This window comes from Hippopotamus amphibius, chromosome 16, assembly GCF_030028045.1.
Source record: "Hippopotamus amphibius kiboko isolate mHipAmp2 chromosome 16, mHipAmp2.hap2, whole genome shotgun sequence".
Taxonomy (NCBI): Eukaryota; Metazoa; Chordata; class Mammalia; order Artiodactyla; family Hippopotamidae; genus Hippopotamus; species Hippopotamus amphibius.
Window position 1 is genome coordinate 15,126,543 of NC_080201.1, and position 15,056 is coordinate 15,141,598.

General features: G+C 33.6%; 1 long non-coding RNA gene across 1 annotated transcript in view; it reads left to right on the forward strand.

Moving 5' to 3' along the window:
• Nucleotides 1–10,681, forward strand: part of LOC130838372 (uncharacterized) — a 35,063-nt gene extending 24,382 nt beyond the window's left edge. Inside the window, exons 2-3 of the long non-coding RNA XR_009049657.1 lie at nt 5,033–5,170; nt 10,665–10,681. This is a non-coding gene — a long non-coding RNA (uncharacterized LOC130838372). The remainder of the gene's footprint in view (nt 1–5,032; nt 5,171–10,664) is intronic.
• The last annotated feature ends 4,375 nt before the right edge of the window (nt 10,682–15,056 follow it).

Consider the following 15,056-nt stretch of genomic DNA (forward strand, 5'->3'; position numbering starts at 1 on the left):
GTGTATATATTCTACAGAAATTCATACCTGAACCATAGGAGACACAAAGAAGAATTTCAGAGCAGCACTGGTTTTAATGACAAAGAAACTGGAAAAAACTATCCATGCATGTGAAAGTTGATAAAGTATATTCATACTACGAAATATCTAACAGTAAAACAAATGAGCAAAGCTACATAAATCAATGAATAAATTTTTAAAACATAAAGTTGAATGAAAAAGTCTATCACTCATCACCTGGGAGAAGCCCTGGCCCACACCAAACTCTGGCTCCATGCTGTCCCCTCCAAGGTGGCAACTTCTGATTCTCCCCAGGAGAAGCCCTGACTTTTTTCCCACCATGATCAACTGAGATTTATTCCAGGGATTCAAAGATAGTTTAATATTGCAAATCAATCAACATAATGCACGACGTTAACAAAATGAAGGATTAAAAACCACATGATCATCTCAATAGATGCAGAAAAAGCTTTTGACAAAATTCAACATCCATTCATGATAAAAACTCTTAACAAAGTAGGTACAGAGGGAACATACCTCAACATAATAAAGGCCATTTATGGCAAACTCACAGCTAACATCATACTCAGTGAAGAAAAGATGAAAGCTTTTCATCTAAGATCAGGAACAAGACAGAAATCTCTCTCATCACTTTTATTCAACATACTATTGGAAATCCTAGCCACAGCAATCAGACAAGAAAAAGAAATAAAAGGCATAAAAACCTGAAGGGAAAAAGTAAAACTGTCTCTATTTGCAGATGACATGATACTATATATAGAAAAACCAAAAGATTCCACCAAAAGACTGTTAGAACTAATAAAAGAATTCAGTAAAGTTGCAGGATACAGAATCAATATACAGATTGCAACTGTTGCATTTGTATACACTAATAATGAACTATCCAAAAGAGAAATCAAGAAAATAATTCCATTTACAACTTCATCAAAACGATTACCTAGGAATGAATTTAACCAAGGAGGTGATAGACCTGTACTCTAACACTGATGAAAGAAATTGAAGATGAAAGAAATAAATGGAAAGATATACTATGGTCATGGATTGGAAGAATTAATAAAGTTAAAATGTCCATACAAACAAAAGCAATACCTACCAAAATAGTCATGGCATTTTTCATATAACTAGGACAATGATCCTAAAATTCATATGGAACTACAAAAGACCCCAAATAGCCAAAACAATCTTTAGAAAGAAGAACAAAGCTGGAGGTAGCATCTTTCCTGGCTTCAAAGTATACTACAGTATGGTACTGGCACAAAAACAGACATCTAGATCAACGGAACAGAATGGAGAGCCCAGAAACAAACACACTCACTTATAGTCAATTAATATACGACAAAGGAGGCAAGAATATACAATGGGGGAAAAGACAGTCTCTTCAATAATTGGTGCTGGGAAAAACTCGACATGTAATAGAATGAAACTAGACCATTTTTTCACACCATATACAAAAATAAACTCAAAATGGATGAAAGTCTTAAATGTGAGACCTGAAACCATAAAACTCCTAGTAGACATAGGCAGTATGCTTTTTGACATAGGTCTTAGCAATATTTTTTTGCATATGTCTCCTTAGTCAAGGGAAATAAAAACAAAAATAAACAAATGAGACCTAATCAACAAAATGAAAAGGCAGCTTACCAAATGGGAGAAGATATTTATTTTCAAATGATATGTCTGATAAGCAGTTAATGTGCAAAACATATATAGTAATCCTATGACTCAATACAAAAAAATCCACTTAAATAAGGGGCAGAGAAACCGAATAAGCATTTTTCTAAAGAAGACACACAGATGGCCATGACCAACAGACATGAGAAGATGCTCAACATCACTAATCATCAAGGAAATGTATCAAAACCATGAGATACTACTTCACACCTGTCAGAATGGCTATCATCAAAAAGACAAGAAATGACAAGTGTTGGTGAGGATGTGGAGAAAATGGAACCTTTGTGCACTGTTGGTGGGAATGTAAATTGGGACAGCCACTGTGGAAAACAGTATGGAGGTTCCTCAAAAAATTAAAAATAGAACTCCCATATGATCCAAGCAATTCCACTTCTGGGTATTTTATCTAAAGAATACAAAAGGAATTCAAAGCATAATGACTTTGCTGTAATAAACCTTTTCCTATTTCCAACTATTTACTTATGTAAACAAGTTTTCTCAGGGCTTACATCAACAAAATGAAAACATATATATAAATTGATTGTTAAGACAGTAAAATTCATACATAGACACATGAAAAATTGGGTGGAAATGTTTCATGCGTCTTATTAACGGATGGGTTTTGATAAAAATGTACTTTTTTGTTTAATAACTATAAAGATTTGGGTAATATATGGAAGTTATTTTGATCAACTGTGTACAAAAGTAATTGTAACCTTAGTTTAATACAAAAGAAATCTTAATGCCTAGAGCAGAGATTCCCAGACTTTCTGTTTATGGGGCTCTTAATGTTGCAACTGTTTTTTTCATGATTGCCTTAGTCTAGGAAGAAAGTCCCAATTTAATAGTGGTAGTTCAGGTCATGCCCAGCAGATGTTGCTGTGTTTCTCTCAAAAATTCAAAATATCCTGCAGTGCACCTGTGAGTTGACTGTAGTGCCCAGGGGTGCCTCGATGCACAGTTTGGGATCCAAAGATCTAGAGCCTTTGGGGTATAAAAATAAACAACTGGAAAATCTGCATAAAAGATATATGGGAGTATTTTACATTCCCAATGTTAGCAGTAGCTTTCAAGTGTCACTTAACTAATGAAAAGCAGAGAGGACACCAAGAAAAAGGCAGATTTTAAGAATTCACAAAGATTACAAATAATTTTGGCACAGTCTAGTAGTGAGTAGTATGACTATACAGGAGTCCACAAATATATTTTGAAGTTTAGATTAAATATACCACAATAGAAATAGATGAATAAGCACATATACAAATATGCCTGTGCATATAAAAGGGAAAAATATTTTTGTTAGGTTTGTAAAAAGCTGTGTTTAACGTAGAGAATAAGCCTCTCTCAGCTCACATTCCATCTTTCAAATTTGAAGGCTGCTTGTGATTATATACTGGGGTGACTGTCTGAGTAGCTATTTCTTGTAGATTGAGTAGACCATGAGAACAAAACATCCACCTGGGGGGTAAGGTTTAAATGAATGAAAGATAGAGAGAGAGAGAGACAGACAGACAGAGACAGAGACGGAAGGAGAGTGAGGACGGGAAAATACTGTGAAGTGGGAAAGAGAAGTACAGTGAATTGAAGACAATGTTAAGAAGAGTTTAGAAGGAAGAGGAGGGGTTAAGGGTTAGCATGTGCTTCTTTGAATCTACAGTAAATGAGGATAGTTGTATTTTCCCTATTATAAATTTTCTCTCTGGCATTTTCTATAAACAATCCCTATCTACAGTTAAAATCAGTAGGGTTTTTTTTTTTAAATCAGTAGTTTATGGAAAAACAGAGACATTTCTCAAGAATAGCAGGCATAGAAGTATAAAGTTATATCAAAATGAAATATCTCTCACTAAACAGATACATTTATTTTTTAATAAAATAAAAAGACAGTTTATTCACCACTGAACCCATAAATTTTTTTTATAATAAACTCAGCAGAATTTGAATGGAGTAGATGCCTTGATCTTCTTGTTACTCCTCTGCATTATGAGAGATTGCTCCATGACAAATGAAAAAAAAACGTTTTCCACCATCAGCAAGGATTTTTAAGAGAGCAGAAGTTCCCATCTTTAATAGGCCTATGTGGAAATAATTTCTTCCAATCACGATGTAAAATTTGAGAAACTCAATGGTCTCTCAAATGACCCCCTTGTGCAAATTCATTTTTTTCCCCACTCTGTTTCCACTTTTAAAGAAATTTATACAATTACCTCTTCTTTCAGTTTCTCATCAGCAGACAGGGGACAATAACAGTTATTTCACTGAGTTGTTGCAGAAGTAAAGATGCTGTTTGGGCAAGCCCTGTACAATCCTGCAATGTCATAAAATGTAAATTATCAAAGTTTCTGTTTCTCCACTTTCTCTCTTGGTTTGGCTTAAATAAAACACTGTGTCTTCAGGTTCTTAACAGCAGACTGGAGGTCTACTTTTGTAGATTTTTAGAGATGAATTCATGGCACTGTGGATTATATGAAACTTTGGAGGTTAAACAATTCCTTCCAACATTCTCTAATGTGTCCATCACTAGTTCATTTCTTATAACTCTGGGAATTTCCCAAGGTTAAATTCTAAATTTTTCACTCCTTTGACAATCACCTCCTGAATGTTCTAGATGAGTCTTATGGCTTCAGATATTACCAAGTCTGGGCTACCATACACCCATCTACAAATACACTTCTTACCTTCTTTATAGTTCTCTATATACCACTGTCCATAGAACATTTTAATTTAAGTGTCACAACTCCTGAAACATACTGAAAAACAAGTTCACCTCCCTCCAAGAGCCATCTTTATAAATTTTCCCATAATTATCAACAACCCCTTCAGTGTTTCCAGGCTCATAACCTTAGTCTCATGTTTTCTTTCTTTTCTTCTTCCCTTCCTCCCTTTCTTTCTTTCTTCCTTTCTTTCTTGACCTACAATTACAAATTCTGCTAATCCTTTCTCATAACTTTGAGATTCACTTTTCCATCAACATCATGGACCCACCATACCCCCACTCCCCAATTTCGCCACTTCCCAGGCCTCGGGCCTAAAATAGCTCATGTGTGGATTACTACAATGGCCTATTAGGAACTCTCCTCATCATTCAACTTTTTCCATACCAACCAAACTTGGAGAATATTTGTTCAATATTATTTACGCTTCAGCCCAAGTATCCATAGCGGCTGTCTATTCCTTATTTTATAAAATCTTAATTAGTAAGTCCATCACTCAAGGTTTTTCATGATTGGAACTACGATTTTGTTAACCACAATTTTACTTCCATAAAAATTTTCACTTCAACTGCTCTATTACACTTGCTATTCTCAAGTTTGACTTTTCTTGCCTTACATGTTTTCAGATCTGCCGTAAGCATAACACTGCCAAGAGAACACCTTCACTGCAGTGGTGAGAATGGGAGATCATCAAAAAGAAGGGAAAAACTGCAGATGATCATTTGTTCTCCAATTAAAAAAGGAAATTCAACTAGATTTTTTTGGTGAGTGGGGGTTGCAGGGGGGGGGCTTGGTAGCTTAGAATTTAATATTATACCACTGCCCTCTTTCACTTTAGAGGTTCATAAGCTTCATCCTCTTCCAAATCTAGTTTAGAATTTAACTTCAGGAATCTTTCCTATACTGACTACCAGTGGTTAAAATATGCCCTCTAATCCATATCCGTGCTCTTTATTTAGATTTTTTTAGTATGCAACTGTTGATATTGTATTACTATATCAAGCACTTTTCCTTACATATGTTTCAGTACATACACGTTTGTTATACGTATTTATATACATTTCTTATCATCAGACTAGAATAGAAAATAATGTCATATTCCTTTTAATTTTCAAATTAAATGCCTCTATCCCTTCTTTCTCTCCTCAGGATGCTCGTTTTATAAAAAACTCCAAGACCAAAAAAAAAAACAAAAACAAAACAAAAAAAACAACCAACTAACCAACCAACCAAACAAAAAACAAACAAAAAAACCCCTCCAAGACCTCTAAGGATGCTTATTCAGACTTACAGGTCAGTTCTGGTAACCATCCTCTGCTTAGTCAACCAAGGAGATGAATTCTTTCCAGCTGTTACTAATGTCACTGGCACAACATATACCTGTTGAAAGAAAGACAACTCAGCAGCCCCAACACAGTGTTTGTTAACTATTAATATATTCTAGCGCCATACGCCTTGATCAGTACTGGATGAGGTGCAATAAATTGGACATGACTCTGGTGAAAACCTGGCCTGCCTAACTCATGAGCCTATGAGTACTCCTGGTGTGTGGAAAGGGCTCAGCTGCACTTACCCATCTTGCTTCTGTGACTTTGGTTCACAGCCAGGTCTTCATGTAGTAACAGACTAGGCTCAGATCTTTGAGGCTGGTACTCAAACACAGACACAAATATTTCCTTTAGGGCTGTCAGTAGTACTAAAGGAGATAAATCTGAAGAGATTTCCAGATTCAGCTACTACTGTGACTAATACAACTCTATCTTCTGTTGGTTTTTGCATATCTGCTCCAAGACCAAAAGATATGTCCCCTCTTGGTTCCAAAGATCACTTCCATTTTCTACTCCAGGATAAATAACAATGCTTTCAAGGGAAAAATCTCATCTTGGTACATACACACGCAGCTTGTGTTAGGGACCAGGCAATCAATTTCTTCTCTCTTTTTTGCAGTCTCCACCATGATAGGTACATGTAGAGACACTGTTGCTTGGTTGACCAAGTCCTTAATCTCAACATCCTTTACCTATCTCCACTAAAAGGGCTAGAAGAACAAAATACTGTCATTTCTAGCCTTTCATTAGTTCTGACTACTTACACATTTGTGGAAATACGCTGAAGAAAACTGTGGGACAATTAAAAAAAAGATGTTCAGCAAGTCTCAGACAAATAAAACTTCTTTCATAGTTTAATAGTAGTCTCTGAAGCTATAATTTGAAAACAGCATTATTAACAAATCTACCCCTGTTCAGCTTGCCTTTAAAGATCATTAATTATTTGGCCCCATCATACTTTGCCATATTTTACCAAATCCCCTATGTCTAATAGAACTAGTTACTTGCTGTTCCTAGAACATACCTTATACTTTCTGACTCTAAGCATTTTTTCAGTTCATGTTATTCTTTGTATCTGGAGTTCTGCACCTCATTACAGAGGACAAAGTATTTTTTTTCAGCTTTGTTGAGGTATAATTGACAAATAAAGCTATATATATTTAAGGTGTATAACATGATGATTTGATATAAATATACATTGTGAAATAAATACCACAATCAAATTAATTAACACATCCCTCACCTCATATAGTTATCATTTTTTTTGTTGCAGTGAGATTGCTTAACATCTATTCTCTACCGTATTTCAAATATACAATACAGTATTACTAACTGTAGTCACTATGCTATACGTTAGATCCCCAGAACCTATTTATCTTATAACCGAAAGTTTGTACCCCATGACCAATATCTCCCCATCTCTCCCACTCCCCAGTCCCTGGCAATCACCATGGTACTCTTTGTTTCTAAGAGTTCAACTTTTTTTTTCCTGTATATTCCACATATGAGTGAGACAAAAGTATTTGTCCTTCTATGCCTGGCTTATTTCACTTAATATAATGTCCTTCATGTTCACCCATGTTGTTATTAATGGCAGGATTTCGTTTGTATGGGTGAATAACATTCAATTGTGTGTGTTTTCTTTATCCATTCATCTTGTCAACAGACACAAGCTGTTTCCATATATTGGCTATTGTGAACAATGCTGCAATGAAATAGGAGTGTAGGTATCTATTAAAGATACTGATTTTGTTTCCTTTGGATCTATATAGACATTAGTGGGATTGTTGGATCACATAAAAGTATGATTTTTAATTTTTTGAGGAACCTCCATACTGTTCTCCAAAATGGCTGTATGAATTTACATTCCCACCAACAGTGTACAAGTGTTCCCTTTTCTCCACATCCTCATCAACACTTATCTCATGCTTTTTTGATAATAGTCATTCTAATATGTTGTGAGGTGATATCTCTTTGGGGGTGTTGATTTGTATTTCCTTGATGATTAGTGATGTTGCATCTGTTCTTGTACCTGTTGTCTTTTTTGGAAATTAGACCTAACATCTAATTTGGTCGTTTACCTATTACTTAATTAGGTTGTTGTTTGCTATTGAGTCGTAGGAGTTCATTATAAATTTTAGATATTAACCCTTTATAAGATATATGCAAATATTTCCTCCAATTTCATAGGTTGCCTTTTCCTTTTGTTCATTGCTTCCTTTGCTGTGAAGCTTTTTAGTTTGATGTAGTCCCATTTGCTTATTTTTGCATTTGTTGCCTGTGCTTTTGGTGTTATAGCCAAAAGAATCATTGCCAACACCAATGTCAAGGAGCCTTTTCTCTATGTTTTATGCTTTCAGGTCTTAAGTCTTTAATCCATATCCAGTTAATTTCTGTGTGTGGTGTAAGATAAGGGTCAAATTTCATTCTTTTGCATGTGGATATATAGTTTTCTCAAAACCATTTATTGAAGAGACTATCCCTTTCCCTTGTGTGTTCTTGGCATCCTTGTCAGATTGTTGACCATATATGTGTGGGTTTATTTCTGGGTTCTCTATTCTGTTCCATTGACTCATGTGTCTATTTTTAATAGCCAGTACCATACTTTTAAGATTACTATTTAATATTACTAAAATTTTGTAACATAGTTTGAAATCAGGAAGTGCGATGCCTCCATTTTTATTCTTTCTCAAGATTTCTTTGGCTATTTGGGATCTTCTGTAGTTCCATACAAACTTTAGGATTTTTTTTTAACTCTTTATTGGAATATAATTGCTTTATACTTTTGTACCAGCTTTTGAGGTACACCAAAGTGAATCAGCTGTATTTATACATATATCCCCAAGGATTGTTTTTTATACTTCTGTGAAAAATGTCACTGGAATTTTGATAGGGATTGCATTGAATCTGCAGATCACTTTGGGTAATATGGGCATCCTAACAATATTAATTCTTCCACTCCATGAACATGGATTATATATTATTTTTCCATTTATTTGTGTCTTCTTCAATTTCTTTTATCAATGTCTTACAGTTTTCACTATATAGGTCTTTCTCCTCCTTGGTTAAATTTATCCCTAAGTGTTATATTCTTTTTGATGCTCTTAGAATGGGACTGTTTTCTTTATTTTTCAGATAGTTTGTTACTGTATAGAAACACAGCTGAATTTTGTATGCTGATTCTGTATCCTGCAACATTACTGAATTTGTTTAATAGTTTTAACAGTTTTTTTTGGTTGGAGTCTTTAGGGTTTTCTATTTCTAAGATCATTTATCTGCAAACAGAGACAATTTTATTTCTTCCTTTCGAATTTGGAAGACTTTTATTTCTTTTTCTTACCTAATTGCTCTGGCTAGGACTTCCACTCCTATGTTGAAAAGAAGAAGCAAGAGTAGGCATCCATGTCTTGTTCCTAATCTTACAGAAAAACTCTCAGCTTTTCACTTTTAAGTATAATGTTAGCTGTGGGCTTGTCATATATGGCCTTTACGATGTTGAGGTACATTCCTTCTATAATTTGTTGAGTTTTTAACATGAAAGGATGTTGAATTTTTAAAAATGCTTTTTCTGCATCTATTGAGATGATCATATGACTTTTATACTTCATTCTGTTAAGTGCTGTAATCACATTTACTGATTTGTATATGTTGAAGCATCCTTGTATCCCAGAGATAAATCCCACTTGAACATGGTATATGATTATTTTAATGTGCTCTTGAATTCAGTTTGCTAGTATTTTGTTAAGGATTTTTGCATCTATGTTCATCAGGGATATTGGTCTGCAATTTTCTGTTCTCGTAGTGTCCTTGTCTAGCTTTAGTATTAGAGTAATGCTGCCTCATAAAATGAGTTTGGAAGTATTCCCTCCTCTTCAATTTTTCTAAAAAGTTTGAGAAGGATTGCCACAAATTCTCCTTTAAAATGTTTGGTAGAATTCACTAGTGAAGCCATCTGATCCTGGGCTTTTCTTGTGGGGGAGGCTTTTGATTACTAATTCAATCACCTAAACCAGTCTGTTTAGATTTTCTACTTCTTCATGTTGCAGTCTTGGAAGGCTCTAGGTTTCTTGGAATTTATCCATTTCTTCTAGGTTATCCATTTTGTTGACATATAGCTGTTCTTAGTAGTTTCTTATGATATTTTTATTTATGTGGCATCAGTTTAATGTTTCCTCTTTCATTTCTGACTTCATTTATTTGAGCCTTCTCTCTTTTTTCTTAGCCTAGCTAAAGGTTTGTCAATTTTGTTTATCTTTTCAACAAACCAGCTCTTAGCTTTATTGATCTATTCTATTGTTTTTCTCTTCTCTACGTCATTTGTTTCTGCTCTGATCTTTATTTGCTTCCTTCTGCTAACTTTGGGCTTAGTTTGTTTTTCTTTCTCTAGTCCTTTGAGGTGTAAAGTTAAGGGGGGTTTTTCTTGTTTGTTTTTTTTGTTTTTTTGAGATATTTCTTTGTTCTTAATGTAGGCATTTTTTGCTATAAACCTACCTTGTAGAACTGGTTTGCTGTACCCCATTAGTTTTGGTATTTGTATTTCTATTTTCATTTGTTTTAAGATATTTTTATTTCCTTTTTGATTTCTTCTTTGACTTATTATTTAGAACAGTGCTGTTTATTTCCGTATATTTATGAATTTTCTGGCTTTCCTCCTGTTATTCATTTCTAGTTTCATACTACTGTAGGCAGAAAAGATACTTGGTATGATTTCAATCTTCCTAAATTTATTAAGACTTGTTTTGTAACCTAATAATCTCCCTAAATTCGTTAAGATTTGTTTTGTGGAAGAAACTGCTGGCCAAGGGGTTGTCTCTTGGCACTGAGCTGTGCTGCCTTGGAGGTTAGGTGATGCAGGTAAAGGGAAACTATTCTTACCCTCTGCAATGCATCTATTATCTGATTTTTTTTTTTTTTTTTTTTGCTTCGACAGCATGCTGGAACTTCCCCACTGGACTCCTGGATTCCCACAAAGGTATACTCTCATCTGTGGATTACTTCAAAATTGATGACCTGTCAGGGGATGACAGTATAAAACACTTATTCTGCCATACTGCTAAGGACAAAGTATTTATACTTATAGACCACAAAAAATTCTACAGTAAAAAAAGGAAAACTATATATGTCTAATAAGGGCAGTGCCCTTCCTAAAATGAATTAAGATTTTTTGAGAGTGTGTCTTTGCCCACTGGAAATTTACAATAGAACTAGAAGTGGGGAGAAGATAAATATCAAAATGAATTGGAGGAAGGAGAATAATGACAAGTAGATTAGATAGTTATCACAATAGTCCCAAGCAATAGATGAAGAAGACCAACTTACAGTTAAAAATAGTGACTTGGACATAAAAACTTACACTTCTCCCATTGAAAACTCCATTAAAATGACAGCAGAATGATCAAAAAGGAATAAACCCACAGGCCAAAGATAACAGAAGAGGAGAAAAAAAAATTAAAATTTTACAATCCAGAAAGCAGATGGATTAAATCAAAACTGATTCAACAAATGTCTGGAAACAGAAAGTAAAGCCAGGAGGGGGAGACAACTCAGAAAAAAGTCAATTCATACTACAGAATTTCACAAAGACACAAAAATTGTAGGTCTTAGATACTTCTGAATGTGGGGATATAGCTAAGGTAGGAAGCAATGAGGATTGGGTAAAAGTTTGTCTTAGAAAGACTTAGACCTACATATAGCCTTTGCCAATCATATAGCTGAGCAAACTGTCTCTCCTTTGTCCATGGAGAAGACTAGAGATTTACTCTTTGAAGAAACACAACCAGTGAGACTTTGAAGTGGAACACCAGATTGGGCTGAAGACTGTATCTTCATCTTGAAAACAGGTAAATTATTGAAACTCTATGTATTAAATTGTGACAATACTAGCTTCTTTCCCAAACTTGGTCTAAAGAATGTTGGAAGCCAAGCTCACACTCTTAAAAGAGGAGCTCAGAAAAACCCGTTCTGAAAAATCCATCATAAGATACAATATTTAGAAATACTGACATTAGGTGGTTCATAATAAAATGACTAGTTATTTTGCCTAACTTGACACCAGCAGATAGCAATCCACATTCATGCAGAGAGAGCTTTTTATGTTGAGAAAACACTCAATAGAAACCAATCCTAAAATGACCCACATGTCAGAATTTGAAGATAAATTTTTTAAACAGCTAATATAAATATGTTCAAGGAATTAAAAATGTGGTAAAAATTAATAAAGTTGGAGAATTTCAGAAGGAAAATACACATCAAAAAGAAGAGCCAAATAAAAATTTTAGAAATGAAACATGCAATTTGTGAAATGAAAAATTTAATGGATGGGAATAACAGCAGGTTAGAGATAGCCAAATAAAGGAAACAGTGAACTTGAGGCAGATTAATAGAAAATATTAAATCTGAAGATAAGAAAGAAAAAATACTGAAAAAAATAGAACAAAGACTCAGTCACATGTGTGACCATATTTAAATGATTTAAGTTATATTTAATTGTATTCTCAGAGTGGAGAGAGAGAACTGGGCAGAAAAAATATTTGTAGAAATAATGGCCAAATTTTCCTAGAGCTGATGAGAAAACAAACTTACAGGTCCAAGAATATCAATGAATCCCAATTTACATAAACATAAAGAAAACCACACTTAGGCAAATTCTCATCAGTTGGTTGAAAACATAGATTAAGAGAAAAGCAGTCAGTGGGAGAAAGCCGCATTACAAATAGGGGAAAAATGATACAAATGACAAATGATTTCTCATTAGAAACAATGGAGGGCAGGAAAGAATGGGACAACATCCTTAAAGTACTGGGGGAGTGGAAGTGTCAAATTAAAATTTTATATCCAAAAAAATTATCTTAAAAAATGAAAGCAAAATAAATACATTTTCAGAAAAACTGAAATTGAGAGAACCGATTATCAGCAGAGCTGTATTACAAGAAATTCTAAAGAAAAGTCTACAGGCTTAGGAAATTGAGATGGAAACTTAGATATATAGCAAGAAATGATGAAAACAAGAAATAGTAAATATTTGGGTAAACATAAAGGAGTATATTTTCCCATCAATATGACTTGATGGAAATATAACACTGAATTATGAATTAACTTATACAGAGGTACTATATATGAAAATAGTATCACAAAGGAAAAGATGGTAAATGGAAATAGACTTTTGCAAGGCTCTAATTTTTTTTAAACAACAGCTTCACTGAGATATCATTCAGATTATATTCACCCATTTCACCCATTTAAAACATACAATTCAGTGGTTTTAGTTATATTCACAGTAGGTGGCTAAGACATTTTAAATAACATGAAGTTGTTTTCATTATTTACCTCCCCAAATCTTTCCCCAAATTGGCCCAGGAAACATAGATTACTCATTGGATATAATTTATGTTTAAAAATTTAATTCTACTTCAATCCAGTCTCTTAAGCCTAAATTCAAAAATTCAGGAATTTAGAATTGTTAAAATGTTAACATGAAAACACAGTAAAGGATAGAATGATTGAAGTTTCTATAATAGAGACCTATACAGAAAGAAGTAATATGTGTAAAAATTTCCCAACCAAACAGAATTTTTGAAATGATAGTAGTTTGAATATTATCACCAGCCTGAATGACCACTACTTGCTGAGAGAGCATTACAAATGGGAACTAGATAGATACAGATCATAGTTTCTGTAGAAGACAATACTCTACTAGATGGTAACTTGGCAATCAAAGAAGAAGAGTTATGGGTAGTGCATCAAAGGTTCTCAGATAAAATTATTGTTTATCAAATAAAATTTTATTTAGAAGGAGACAGCACTACATAGTGAAGTGTTTCTCAAATGTCAGAAATATACAGACATTTAAAAATGAAATCTCACAGAATCTCAATGCTATATTACTTAAGTATGTACAGACATAAAATCATAAATTAGGTATAACGCATTTTCTTAAGCTCCTATAACAATAAAATTAAAGCAAATTTACAAATTAAAACAATGAAAAACTAATAACATACAAATAAAAGTAACTGAATGATAAGTTATTTTGTTTTACTAAAACAAAATTGCTAATGTTGGATTTAATATAAGGTGATTCTTCTTTAGTCTGATTCTACATTTAATGTGTTTTTGTATTTTAAAATTGTAATGTTACTAATGTGCACTCTGCCTCCTTACAGAAGTAAAAATTTATGCTGTATAAAACAGCCTTAATGCTCGCTGAGTCGCATACTGAAGATTTCTGTACTTTAATATATGTAAGTTAAAAAAATTTTTTTCACAATTTAAAGGCTTTGTTTGACAGTACACTATGATCAGATTTATATTTAACCAACACCTGGCCATAAACAATCTCTGAGTGCCAATTTTAACAAGGTATCATTGTTAACATTGTAGAGCTATCTTTTACTTGAAGATATGTTTAAATATTCTTGTGATTTAAGTCTGCACTAAACAATCTGATTAATGGGATTTAGAACAGGGTTTTAAACACTGTAGAATTATTTAAAGGAGGTACATACAAAGATACAGTCTGTGCAATACAATGGTAATTTCAAATTCAATATGCAACCAACTGCTGCAATGTATGATATTTAGGGTTCATGACATCTTTACCTCCATGCTGTTATGAATCAATCCTCTTTGAACCAGCATGACTCCTTCATTTTTAGATTGCACCATGACATTTTTTTTGCATTCACTAGCCAGAATGTGAGAGGAAACACAAATATAAATAATTGCTCTGAAATCACAAGTCAGTACTTTGTTATAGGAGGTCATTAAGATTATTTACAATATCATTATATTAAATATTTATAATCAATACAATGAAAGCACAATTTAAAACTGTCAGAGAATATTCTTTTTTATAGCACTTATCACCTTCTAACATATTATATACATTATGTCTTTGTTTATTGTCTATATCCCCCATTCCCACAAGGATGTAAACTCATTAGGGGAGTATCATTTTATTCTCTTTCCCCTATAATGTACCTGAATTACCTAGAATAACATCCAACACATAATAAGTACTCAGTAAATACTTGAACAATCAAAAACCTGTCAAAAGATGACATCTGGGAACACCCCAAACTTTCAGGATTCTCAGACTGAGAAATGTTGGCATGGAGGAAAAGGCACTGGCTTACGAGCCAGAGACATCTGAGCTTGAATCTATTTCTTAGCTATTAACTCTTATTCTGCTATGTACTAGCTGCATAACTTTGGGTAAGTTACTTAAATTCAGGGGATCTGTTTTTTTCCCCTTTGGTAAAATGTAAAATCTATTAAAATATTAAAAAACGGCTAATACATAAAGTAAGTAAAATATCAGCAT